The sequence below is a fragment of the Aulonocara sp. 'chitande type north' Nkhata Bay genome, linkage group LG15 (assembly GCF_057382095.1).
Source record: "Aulonocara sp. 'chitande type north' Nkhata Bay isolate Kocher_YH1m ecotype deep benthic linkage group LG15, A_spYH_male_GT1.1, whole genome shotgun sequence".
Classification (NCBI taxonomy): Eukaryota; Metazoa; Chordata; class Actinopteri; order Cichliformes; family Cichlidae; genus Aulonocara; species Aulonocara sp. 'chitande type north' Nkhata Bay.
Genome location: NC_141358.1, coordinates 28,919,257 through 28,932,888, shown reverse-complemented (window position 1 = coordinate 28,932,888; position 13,632 = coordinate 28,919,257).

The window sequence follows — 13,632 nt, the reverse complement described above, 5'->3', positions numbered from 1 at the left end:
CTTTGTTTCGGGCGAGTTCCCCATTCAAATGCATGTAACAGTGAGAAACGCACTGTCTTGGCGAAAGAAAGCGTTTTTGTACAACTTCATATAAATAGCTGTAACTTTTGATATAAGACTCAGACAAACATGTTTATGGCTTTATCTTATAGAACTCAAGGTCCCCGTGCTGGGAAATCAGGTTTTGCAGCTGTTTGAGCTAAGATTTCCAAGTTATACACATAATGAAAACCTATACTTTGTTTCGGGCGAGTTCCCCATTCAAATGCATGTATCTGTGAGAAACGCACTGTCTTGGCGAAAGAAAGCGTTTTTGTACAACTTCATATAAATAGCTGTAACTTTTGATAGAAGACTCAGACAAACATGTTTATGGCTTTATCTTATAGAACTCAAGGTCCCCGTGCTGGGAAAACAGGATTTGCAGCTGTTTGAGCTAAGATTTCCAAGTTATACACATAATGAAAACCTATACTTTGTTTCGGGCGAGTTCCCCATTCAAATGCATGTAACAGTGAGAAACGCACTTTCTTGGCAAAAGAAAGCGTTTTTGTACAACTTCATATAAATAGCTGTAACTTTTGATATAAGACTCAGACAAACATGTTTATGGCTTTATCTTATAGAACTCAATATCCCCGTGCTGGGAAAACAGGATTTGCAGCCGTTTGAGCTAAGATTTTAAAATTATTCACATAATGAAAACCTATACTTTGTTTCGGTCGAGTTCCCCATTCAAATGCATGTAACAGTGAGAAACGCACTTTCTTGGCAAAAGAAAGCGTTTTTGTACAACTTCATATAAATAGCTGTAACTTTTGATATAAGACTCAGACAAACATGTTTATGGCTTTATCTTATAGAACTCAATATCCCCGTGCTGGGAAAACAGGATTTGCAGCCGTTTGAGCTAAGATTTTAAAATTATTCACATAATGAAAACCTATACTTTGTTTCGGTCGAGTTCCCCATTCAAATGCATGTAACAGTGAGAAACGCACTGTCTTGGCGAAATAAAGCGTTTTTGTACAACTTCATATAAATAACTGTAACTTTTGATAAAAGACTCAGACAAACATGTTTATGGCTTTATCTTATATAACTCAAGGTCCCTGTGTTGAGAAAAAAGGTTTTGCAGCTGTTTGAGCTAAGATTTCCAAGTTATACACATAATGAAAACCTATACTTTGTTTCAGGCGAGTTCCCCATTCAAATGCATGTAACAGTGAGAAACGCACTGTCTTGGCGAAAGAAAGCGTTTTTGTACAACTTCATATAAATAGCTGTAACTTTTGATAGAAGACTCAGACAAACATGTTTATGGCTTTATCTTATAGAACTCAAGGTCCCCGTGCTGGGAAAACAGGTTTTGCAGCCATTTGAGCTAAGATTTCCAAGTTATACACATAATGAAAACCTATACTTTGTTTCGGGCGAGTTCCCCATTCAAATGCATGTAACAGTGAGAAACGCACTGTCTTGGCGAAAGAAAGCGTTTTTGTACAACTTCATATAAATAGCTGTAACTTTAGATAGAAGACTCAGACAAACATGTTTATGGCTTTATCTTATAGAACTCAAGGTCCCTGTGCTGAGAAAACAGGTTTTGCAGCCATTTGAGCTAAGATTTCCAAGTTATACACATAATGAAAACCTATACTTTGTTTCGGGCGAGTTCCCCATTCAAATGCATGTAACAGTGAGAAACGCACTGTCTTGGCGAAAGAAAGCGTTTTTGTACAACTTCATATAAATAGCTGTAACTTTTGATAGAAGACTCAGACAAACATGTTTATGGCTTTATCTTATAGAACCCAAGGTCCCCGTGCTGGGAAATCAGGTTTTGCAGCTGTTTGAGCTAAGATTTCCAAGTTATACACATAATGAAAACCTATACTTTGTTTCGGGCGAGTTCCCCATTCAAATGCATGTATCTGTGAGAAACGCACTGTCTTGGCGAAAGAAAGCGTTTTTGTACAACTTCATATAAATAGCTGTAACTTTTGATAGAAGACTCAGACAAACATGTTTATGGCTTTATCTTATAGAACTCAAGGTCCCCGTGCTGGGAAAACAGGATTTGCAGCTGTTTGAGCTAAGATTTCCAAGTTATACACATAATGAAAACCTATACTTTGTTTCGGGCGAGTTCCCCATTCAAATGCATGTAACAGTGAGAAACGCACTTTCTTGGCAAAAGAAAGCGTTTTTGTACAACTTCATATAAATAGCTGTAACTTTTGATATAAGACTCAGACAAACATGTTTATGGCTTTATCTTATAGAACTCAATATCCCCGTGCTGGGAAAACAGGATTTGCAGCCGTTTGAGCTAAGATTTTAAAATTATTCACATAATGAAAACCTATACTTTGTTTCGGTCGAGTTCCCCATTCAAATGCATGTAACAGTGAGAAACGCACTTTCTTGGCAAAAGAAAGCGTTTTTGTACAACTTCATATAAATAGCTGTAACTTTTGATAGAAGACTCAGACAAACATGTTTATGGCTTTATCTTATAGAACTCAAGGTCCCCGTGCTGGGAAAACAGGATTTGCAGCTGTTTGAGCTAAGATTTCCAAGTTATACACATAATGAAAACCTATACTTTGTTTCGGGCGAGTTCCCCATTCAAATGCATGTAACAGTGAGAAACGCACTTTCTTGGCAAAAGAAAGCGTTTTTGTACAACTTCATATAAATAGCTGTAACTTTTGATATAAGACTCAGACAAACATGTTTATGGCTTTATCTTATAGAACTCAATATCCCCGTGCTGGGAAAACAGGATTTGCAGCCGTTTGAGCTAAGATTTTAAAATTATTCACATAATGAAAACCTATACTTTGTTTCGGTCGAGTTCCCCATTCAAATGCATGTAACAGTGAGAAACGCACTGTCTTGGCGAAATAAAGCGTTTTTGTACAACTTCATATAAATAACTGTAACTTTTGATAAAAGACTCAGACAAACATGTTTATGGCTTTATCTTATATAACTCAAGGTCCCTGTGTTGAGAAAAAAGGTTTTGCAGCTGTCTGAGCTAAGATTTCCAAGTTATACACATAATGAAAACCTATACTTTGTTTCAGGCGAGTTCCCCATTCAAATGCATGTAACAGTGAGAAACGCACTGTCTTGGCGAAAGAAAGCGTTTTTGTACAACTTCATATAAATAGCTGTAACTTTTGATATAAGACTCAGACAAACATGTTTATGGCTTTATCTTACAGAACTCAAGGTCCCCGTGCTGGGAAAACAGGTTTTGCAGCTGTTTGAGCTAAGATTTTCAAGTTATACACATAATGAAAACCTATACTTTGTTTCGGTCGAGTTCCCCATTCAAATGCATGTAACAGTGAGAAACGCACTGTCTTGGCGAAAGAAAGCGTTTTTGTACAACTTCATATAAATAGCTGTAACTTTTGATAGAAGACTCAGACAAACATGTTTATGGCTTTATCTTATAGAACCCAAGGTCCCCGTGCTGGGAAATCAGGTTTTGCAGCTGTTTGAGCTAAGATTTCCAAGTTATACACATAATGAAAACCTATACTTTGTTTCGGGCGAGTTCCCCATTCAAATGCATGTATCTGTGAGAAACGCACTGTCTTGGCGAAAGAAAGCGTTTTTGTACAACTTCATATAAATAGCTGTAACTTTTGATAGAAGACTCAGACAAACATGTTTATGGCTTTATCTTATAGAACTCAAGGTCCCCGTGCTGGGAAAACAGGATTTGCAGCTGTTTGAGCTAAGATTTCCAAGTTATACACATAATGAAAACCTATACTTTGTTTCGGGCGAGTTCCCCATTCAAATGCATGTAACAGTGAGAAACGCACTTTCTTGGCAAAAGAAAGCGTTTTTGTACAACTTCATATAAATAGCTGTAACTTTTGATATAAGACTCAGACAAACATGTTTATGGCTTTATCTTATAGAACTCAATATCCCCGTGCTGGGAAAACAGGATTTGCAGCCGTTTGAGCTAAGATTTTAAAATTATTCACATAATGAAAACCTATACTTTGTTTCGGTCGAGTTCCCCATTCAAATGCATGTAACAGTGAGAAACGCACTTTCTTGGCAAAAGAAAGCGTTTTTGTACAACTTCATATAAATAGCTGTAACTTTTGATATAAGACTCAGACAAACATGTTTATGGCTTTATCTTATAGAACTCAATATCCCCGTGCTGGGAAAACAGGATTTGCAGCCGTTTGAGCTAAGATTTTAAAATTATTCACATAATGAAAACCTATACTTTGTTTCGGTCGAGTTCCCCATTCAAATGCATGTAACAGTGAGAAACGCACTGTCTTGGCGAAATAAAGCGTTTTTGTACAACTTCATATAAATAACTGTAACTTTTGATAAAAGACTCAGACAAACATGTTTATGGCTTTATCTTATATAACTCAAGGTCCCTGTGTTGAGAAAAAAGGTTTTGCAGCTGTTTGAGCTAAGATTTCCAAGTTATACACATAATGAAAACCTATACTTTGTTTCAGGCGAGTTCCCCATTCAAATGCATGTAACAGTGAGAAACGCACTGTCTTGGCGAAAGAAAGCGTTTTTGTACAACTTCATATAAATAGCTGTAACTTTTGATAGAAGACTCAGACAAACATGTTTATGGCTTTATCTTATAGAACTCAAGGTCCCCGTGCTGGGAAAACAGGTTTTGCAGCCATTTGAGCTAAGATTTCCAAGTTATACACATAATGAAAACCTATACTTTGTTTCGGGCGAGTTCCCCATTCAAATGCATGTAACAGTGAGAAACGCACTGTCTTGGCGAAAGAAAGCGTTTTTGTACAACTTCATATAAATAGCTGTAACTTTAGATAGAAGACTCAGACAAACATGTTTATGGCTTTATCTTATAGAACTCAAGGTCCCTGTGCTGAGAAAACAGGTTTTGCAGCCATTTGAGCTAAGATTTCCAAGTTATACACATAATGAAAACCTATACTTTGTTTCGGGCGAGTTCCCCATTCAAATGCATGTAACAGTGAGAAACGCACTGTCTTGGCGAAAGAAAGCGTTTTTGTACAACTTCATATAAATAGCTGTAACTTTTGATAGAAGACTCAGACAAACATGTTTATGGCTTTATCTTATAGAACTCAAGGTCCCCGTGCTGGGAAAACAGGTTTTGCAGCTGTTTGAGCTAAGATTTTCAAGTTATACACATAATGAAAACCTATACTTTGTTTCGGTCGAGTTCCCCATTCAAATGCATGTAACAGTGAGAAACGCACTGTCTTGGCGAAAGAAAGCGTTTTTGTACAACTTCATATAAATAGCTGTAACTTTTGATAGAAGACTCAGACAAACATGTTTATGGCTTTATCTTATAGAACTCAAGGTCCCCGTGCTGGGAAATCAGGTTTTGCAGCTGTTTGAGCTAAGATTTTCAAGTTATACACATAATGAAAACCTATACTTTGTTTCAGGCGAGTTCCCCATTCAAATGCATGTAACAGTGAGAAACGCACTGTCTTAGCAAAAGAAAGCGTTTTTGTACAACTTCATATAAATAGCTGTAACTTTTGATATACGACTCAGACAAACATGTTTATGGCTTTATCTTATAGAACTCAAGGTCCCCGTGCTGGGAAATCAGATTTTGCAGCTGTTTGAGCTACGATTTTCAAGTTATACACATAATGAAAACCTATACTTTGTTTCGGTCAAGTTCCCCATTCAAATGCATGTAACAGTGAGAAACGCACTGTCTTGGCAAAAGAAAGCGTTTTTGTACAACTTCATATAAATAGCTGTAACTTTTGATAGAAGACTCAGACAAACATGTTTATGGCTTTATCTTATAGAACTCAAGGTCCCTGTGCTGAGAAAACAGGTTTTGGAGCCGTTTGAGCTAAGATTTCCAAGTCATACACATAATGAAAACCTATACTTTGTTTCAGGCGAGTTCCCCATTCAAATGCATGTAACAGTGAGAAACGCACTGTCTTGGCGAAAGAAAGCGTTTTTGTACAACTTCATATAAATAGCTGTAACTTTAGATAGAAGACTCAGACAAACATGTTTATGGCTTTATCTTATAGAACTCAAGGTCCCTGTGCTGAGAAAACAGGTTTTGCAGCCATTTGAGCTAAGATTTCCAAGTTATACACATAATGAAAACCTATACTTTGTTTCGGGCGAGTTCCCCATTCAAATGCATGTAACAGTGAGAAACGCACTGTCTTGGCGAAAGAAAGCGTTTTTGTACAACTTCATATAAATAGCTGTAACTTTTGATAGAAGACTCAGACAAACATGTTTATGGCTTTATCTTATAGAACTCAAGGTCCCCGTGCTGGGAAAACAGGATTTGCAGCTGTTTGAGCTAAGATTTCCAAGTTATACACATAATGAAAACCTATACTTTGTTTCGGGCGAGTTCCCCATTCAAATGCATGTAACAGTGAGAAACGCACTTTCTTGGCAAAAGAAAGCGTTTTTGTACAACTTCATATAAATAGCTGTAACTTTTGATAGAAGACTCAGACAAACATGTTTATGGCTTTATCTTATAGAACTCAATATCCCCGTGCTGGGAAAACAGGATTTGCAGCCGTTTGAGCTAAGATTTTAAAATTATTCACATAATGAAAACCTATACTTTGTTTCGGTCGAGTTCCCCATTCAAATGCATGTAACAGTGAGAAACGCACTTTCTTGGCAAAAGAAAGCGTTTTTGTACAACTTCATATAAATAGCTGTAACTTTTGATATAAGACTCAGACAAACATGTTTATGGCTTTATCTTATAGAACTCAATATCCCCGTGCTGGGAAAACAGGATTTGCAGCCGTTTGAGCTAAGATTTTAAAATTATTCACATAATGAAAACCTATACTTTGTTTCGGTCGAGTTCCCCATTCAAATGCATGTAACAGTGAGAAACGCACTGTCTTGGCGAAATAAAGCGTTTTTGTACAACTTCATATAAATAACTGTAACTTTTGATAAAAGACTCAGACAAACATGTTTATGGCTTTATCTTATATAACTCAAGGTCCCTGTGTTGAGAAAAAAGGTTTTGCAGCTGTTTGAGCTAAGATTTCCAAGTTATACACATAATGAAAACCTATACTTTGTTTCAGGCGAGTTCCCCATTCAAATGCATGTAACAGTGAGAAACGCACTGTCTTGGCGAAAGAAAGCGTTTTTGTACAACTTCATATAAATAGCTGTAACTTTTGATAGAAGACTCAGACAAACATGTTTATGGCTTTATCTTATAGAACTCAAGGTCCCTGTGCTGAGAAAACAGGTTTTGCAGCCATTTGAGCTAAGATTTCCAAGTTATACACATAATGAAAACCTATACTTTGTTTCGGGCGAGTTCCCCATTCAAATGCATGTAACAGTGAGAAACGCACTGTCTTGGCGAAAGAAAGCGTTTTTGTACAACTTCATATAAATAGCTGTAACTTTTGATAGAAGACTCAGACAAACATGTTTATGGCTTTATCTTATAGAACTCAAGGTCCCCGTGCTGGGAAATCAGGTTTTGCAGCTGTTTGAGCTAAGATTTTCAAGTTATACACATAATGAAAACCTATACTTTGTTTCAGGCGAGTTCCCCATTCAAATGCATGTAACAGTGAGAAACGCACTGTCTTAGCAAAAGAAAGCGTTTTTGTACAACTTCATATAAATAGCTGTAACTTTTGATATACGACTCAGACAAACATGTTTATGGCTTTATCTTATAGAACTCAAGGTCCCCGTGCTGGGAAATCAGATTTTGCAGCTGTTTGAGCTACGATTTTCAAGTTATACACATAATGAAAACCTATACTTTGTTTCGGTCAAGTTCCCCATTCAAATGCATGTAACAGTGAGAAACGCACTGTCTTGGCAAAAGAAAGCGTTTTTGTACAACTTCATATAAATAGCTGTAACTTTTGATAGAAGACTCAGACAAACATGTTTATGGCTTTATCTTATAGAACTCAAGGTCCCTGTGCTGAGAAAACAGGTTTTGGAGCCGTTTGAGCTAAGATTTCCAAGTCATACACATAATGAAAACCTATACTTTGTTTCAGGCGAGTTCCCCATTCAAATGCATGTAACAGTGAGAAACGCACTGTCTTGGCGAAAGAAAGCGTTTTTGTACAACTTCATATAAATAGCTGTAACTTTAGATAGAAGACTCAGACAAACATGTTTATGGCTTTATCTTATAGAACTCAAGGTCCCTGTGCTGAGAAAACAGGTTTTGCAGCCATTTGAGCTAAGATTTCCAAGTTATACACATAATGAAAACCTATACTTTGTTTCGGGCGAGTTCCCCATTCAAATGCATGTAACAGTGAGAAACGCACTGTCTTGGCGAAAGAAAGCGTTTTTGTACAACTTCATATAAATAGCTGTAACTTTTGATAGAAGACTCAGACAAACATGTTTATGGCTTTATCTTATAGAACCCAAGGTACCCGTGCTGGGAAATCAGGTTTTGCAGCTGTTTGAGCTAAGATTTCCAAGTTATACACATAATGAAAACCTATACTTTGTTTCGGGCGAGTTCCCCATTCAAATGCATGTATCTGTGAGAAACGCACTGTCTTGGCGAAAGAAAGCGTTTTTGTACAACTTCATATAAATAGCTGTAACTTTTGATAGAAGACTCAGACAAACATGTTTATGGCTTTATCTTATAGAACTCAATATCCCCGTGCTGGGAAAACAGGATTTGCAGCCGTTTGAGCTAAGATTTTAAAATTATTCACATAATGAAAACCTATACTTTGTTTCGGTCGAGTTCCCCATTCAAATGCATGTAACAGTGAGAAACGCACTGTCTTGGCGAAATAAAGCGTTTTTGTACAACTTCATATAAATAACTGTAACTTTTGATAAAAGACTCAGACAAACATGTTTATGGCTTTATCTTATATAACTCAAGGTCCCTGTGTTGAGAAAAAAGGTTTTGCAGCTGTTTGAGCTAAGATTTCCAAGTTATACACATAATGAAAACCTATACTTTGTTTCAGGCGAGTTCCCCATTCAAATGCATGTAACAGTGAGAAACGCACTGTCTTGGCGAAAGAAAGCGTTTTTGTACAACTTCATATAAATAGCTGTAACTTTTGATAGAAGACTCAGACAAACATGTTTATGGCTTTATCTTATAGAACTCAAGGTCCCCGTGCTGGGAAATCAGGTTTTGCAGCTGTTTGAGCTAAGATTTTCAAGTTATACACATAATGAAAACCTATACTTTGTTTCGGTCGAGTTCCCCATTCAAATGCATGTAACAGTGAGAAACGCACTGTCTTAGCAAAAGAAAGCGTTTTTGTACAACTTCATATAAATAGCTGTAACTTTTGATATACGACTCAGACAAACATGTTTATGGCTTTATCTTATAGAACTCAAGGTCCCCGTGCTGGGAAATCAGGTTTTGCAGCTGTTTGAGCTACGATTTTCAAGTTATACACATAATGAAAACCTATACTTTGTTTCGGTCAAGTTCCCCATTCAAATGCATGTAACAGTGAGAAACGCACTGTCTTGGCAAAAGAAAGCGTTTTTGTACAACTTCATATAAATAGCTGTAACTTTTGATAGAAGACTCAGACAAACATGTTTATGGCTTTATCTTATAGAACTCAAGGTCCCTGTGCTGAGAAAACAGGTTTTGCAGCCGTTTGAGCTAAGATTTCCAAGTCATACACATAATGAAAACCTATACTTTGTTTCAGGCGAGTTCCCCATTCAAATGCATGTAACAGTGAGAAACGCACTTTCTTGGCAAAAGAAAGCGTTTTTGTACAACTTCATATAAATAGCTGTAACTTTTGATATAAGACTCAGACAAACATGTTTATGGCTTTATCTTATAGAACTCAATATCCCCGTGCTGGGAAAACAGGATTTGCAGCCGTTTGAGCTAAGATTTTAAAATTATTCACATAATGAAAACCTATACTTTGTTTCGGTCGAGTTCCCCATTCAAATGCATGTAACAGTGAGAAACGCACTTTCTTGGCAAAAGAAAGCGTTTTTGTACAACTTCATATAAATAGCTGTAACTTTTGATATAAGACTCAGACAAACATGTTTATGGCTTTATCTTATAGAACTCAATATCCCCGTGCTGGGAAAACAGGATTTGCAGCCGTTTGAGCTAAGATTTTAAAATTATTCACATAATGAAAACCTATACTTTGTTTCGGTCGAGTTCCCCATTCAAATGCATGTAACAGTGAGAAACGCATTGTCTTGGCGAAATAAAGCGTTTTTGTACAACTTCATATAAATAACTGTAACTTTTGATAAAAGACTCAGACAAACATGTTTATGGCTTTATCTTATATAACTCAAGGTCCCTGTGTTGAGAAAAAAGGTTTTGCAGCTGTTTGAGCTAAGATTTCCAAGTTATACACATAATGAAAACCTATACTTTGTTTCAGGCGAGTTCCCCATTCAAATGCATGTAACAGTGAGAAACGCACTGTCTTGGCGAAAGAAAGCGTTTTTGTACAACTTCATATAAATAGCTGTAACTTTTGATAGAAGACTCAGACAAACATGTTTATGGCTTTATCTTATAGAACTCAAGGTCCCCGTGCTGGGAAAACAGGTTTTGCAGCCATTTGAGCTAAGATTTCCAAGTTATACACATAATGAAAACCTATACTTTGTTTCGGGCGAGTTCCCCATTCAAATGCATGTAACAGTGAGAAACGCACTGTCTTGGCGAAAGAAAGCGTTTTTGTACAACTTCATATAAATAGCTGTAACTTTAGATAGAAGACTCAGACAAACATGTTTATGGCTTTATCTTATAGAACTCAAGGTCCCTGTGCTGAGAAAACAGGTTTTGCAGCCATTTGAGCTAAGATTTCCAAGTTATACACATAATGAAAACCTATACTTTGTTTCGGGCGAGTTCCCCATTCAAATGCATGTAACAGTGAGAAACGCACTGTCTTGGCGAAAGAAAGCGTTTTTGTACAACTTCATATAAATAGCTGTAACTTTTGATAGAAGACTCAGACAAACATGTTTATGGCTTTATCTTATAGAACTCAAGGTCCCCGTGCTGGGAAATCAGGTTTTGCAGCTGTTTGAGCTAAGATTTTCAAGTTATACACATAATGAAAACCTATACTTTGTTTCGGTCAAGTTCCCCATTCAAATGCATGTAACAGTGAGAAACGCACTGTCTTGGCAAAAGAAAGCGTTTTTGTACAACTTCATATAAATAGCTGTAACTTTTGATAGAAGACTCAGACAAACATGTTTATGGCTTTATCTTATAGAACTCAAGGTCCCTGTGCTGAGAAAACAGGTTTTGGAGCCGTTTGAGCTAAGATTTCCAAGTCATACACATAATGAAAACCTATACTTTGTTTCAGGCGAGTTCCCCATTCAAATGCATGTAACAGTGAGAAACGCACTGTCTTGGCGAAAGAAAGCGTTTTTGTACAACTTCATATAAATAGCTGTAACTTTAGATAGAAGACTCAGACAAACATGTTTATGGCTTTATCTTATAGAACTCAAGGTCCCTGTGCTGAGAAAACAGGTTTTGCAGCCATTTGAGCTAAGATTTCCAAGTTATACACATAATGAAAACCTATACTTTGTTTCGGGCGAGTTCCCCATTCAAATGCATGTAACAGTGAGAAACGCACTGTCTTGGCGAAAGAAAGCGTTTTTGTACAACTTCATATAAATAGCTGTAACTTTTGATAGAAGACTCAGACAAACATGTTTATGGCTTTATCTTATAGAACCCAAGGTCCCCGTGCTGGGAAATCAGGTTTTGCAGCTGTTTGAGCTAAGATTTCCAAGTTATACACATAATGAAAACCTATACTTTGTTTCGGGCGAGTTCCCCATTCAAATGCATGTATCTGTGAGAAACGCACTGTCTTGGCGAAAGAAAGCGTTTTTGTACAACTTCATATAAATAGCTGTAACTTTTGATAGAAGACTCAGACAAACATGTTTATGGCTTTATCTTATAGAACTCAATATCCCCGTGCTGGGAAAACAGGATTTGCAGCCGTTTGAGCTAAGATTTTAAAATTATTCACATAATGAAAACCTATACTTTGTTTCGGTCGAGTTCCCCATTCAAATGCATGTAACAGTGAGAAACGCACTGTCTTGGCGAAATAAAGCGTTTTTGTACAACTTCATATAAATAACTGTAACTTTTGATAAAAGACTCAGACAAACATGTTTATGGCTTTATCTTATATAACTCAAGGTCCCTGTGTTGAGAAAAAAGGTTTTGCAGCTGTTTGAGCTAAGATTTCCAAGTTATACACATAATGAAAACCTATACTTTGTTTCAGGCGAGTTCCCCATTCAAATGCATGTAACAGTGAGAAACGCACTGTCTTGGCGAAAGAAAGCGTTTTTGTACAACTTCATATAAATAGCTGTAACTTTTGATAGAAGACTCAGACAAACATGTTTATGGCTTTATCTTATAGAACTCAAGGTCCCCGTGCTGGGAAATCAGGTTTTGCAGCTGTTTGAGCTAAGATTTTCAAGTTATACACATAATGAAAACCTATACTTTGTTTCGGTCGAGTTCCCCATTCAAATGCATGTAACAGTGAGAAACGCACTGTCTTAGCAAAAGAAAGCGTTTTTGTACAACTTCATATAAATAGCTGTAACTTTTGATATACGACTCAGACAAACATGTTTATGGCTTTATCTTATAGAACTCAAGGTCCCCGTGCTGGGAAATCAGGTTTTGCAGCTGTTTGAGCTACGATTTTCAAGTTATACACATAATGAAAACCTATACTTTGTTTCGGTCAAGTTCCCCATTCAAATGCATGTAACAGTGAGAAACGCACTGTCTTGGCAAAAGAAAGCGTTTTTGTACAACTTCATATAAATAGCTGTAACTTTTGATAGAAGACTCAGACAAACATGTTTATGGCTTTATCTTATAGAACTCAAGGTCCCTGTGCTGAGAAAACAGGTTTTGCAGCCGTTTGAGCTAAGATTTCCAAGTCATACACATAATGAAAACCTATACTTTGTTTCAGGCGAGTTCCCCATTCAAATGCATGTAACAGTGAGAAACGCACTTTCTTGGCAAAAGAAAGCGTTTTTGTACAACTTCATATAAATAGCTGTAACTTTTGATATAAGACTCAGACAAACATGTTTATGGCTTTATCTTATAGAACTCAATATCCCCGTGCTGGGAAAACAGGATTTGCAGCCGTTTGAGCTAAGATTTTAAAATTATTCACATAATGAAAACCTATACTTTGTTTCGGTCGAGTTCCCCATTCAAATGCATGTAACAGTGAGAAACGCACTGTCTTGGCGAAATAAAGCGTTTTTGTACAACTTCATATAAATAACTGTAACTTTTGATAAAAGACTCAGACAAACATGTTTATGGCTTTATCTTATATAACTCAAGGTCCCTGTGTTGAGAAAAAAGGTTTTGCAGCTGTTTGAGCTAAGATTTCCAAGTTATACACATAATGAAAACCTATACTTTGTTTCAGGCGAGTTCCCCATTCAAATGCATGTAACAGTGAGAAACGCACTGTCTTGGCGAAAGAAAGCGTTTTTGTACAACTTCATATAAATAGCTGTAACTTTTGATAGAAGACTCAG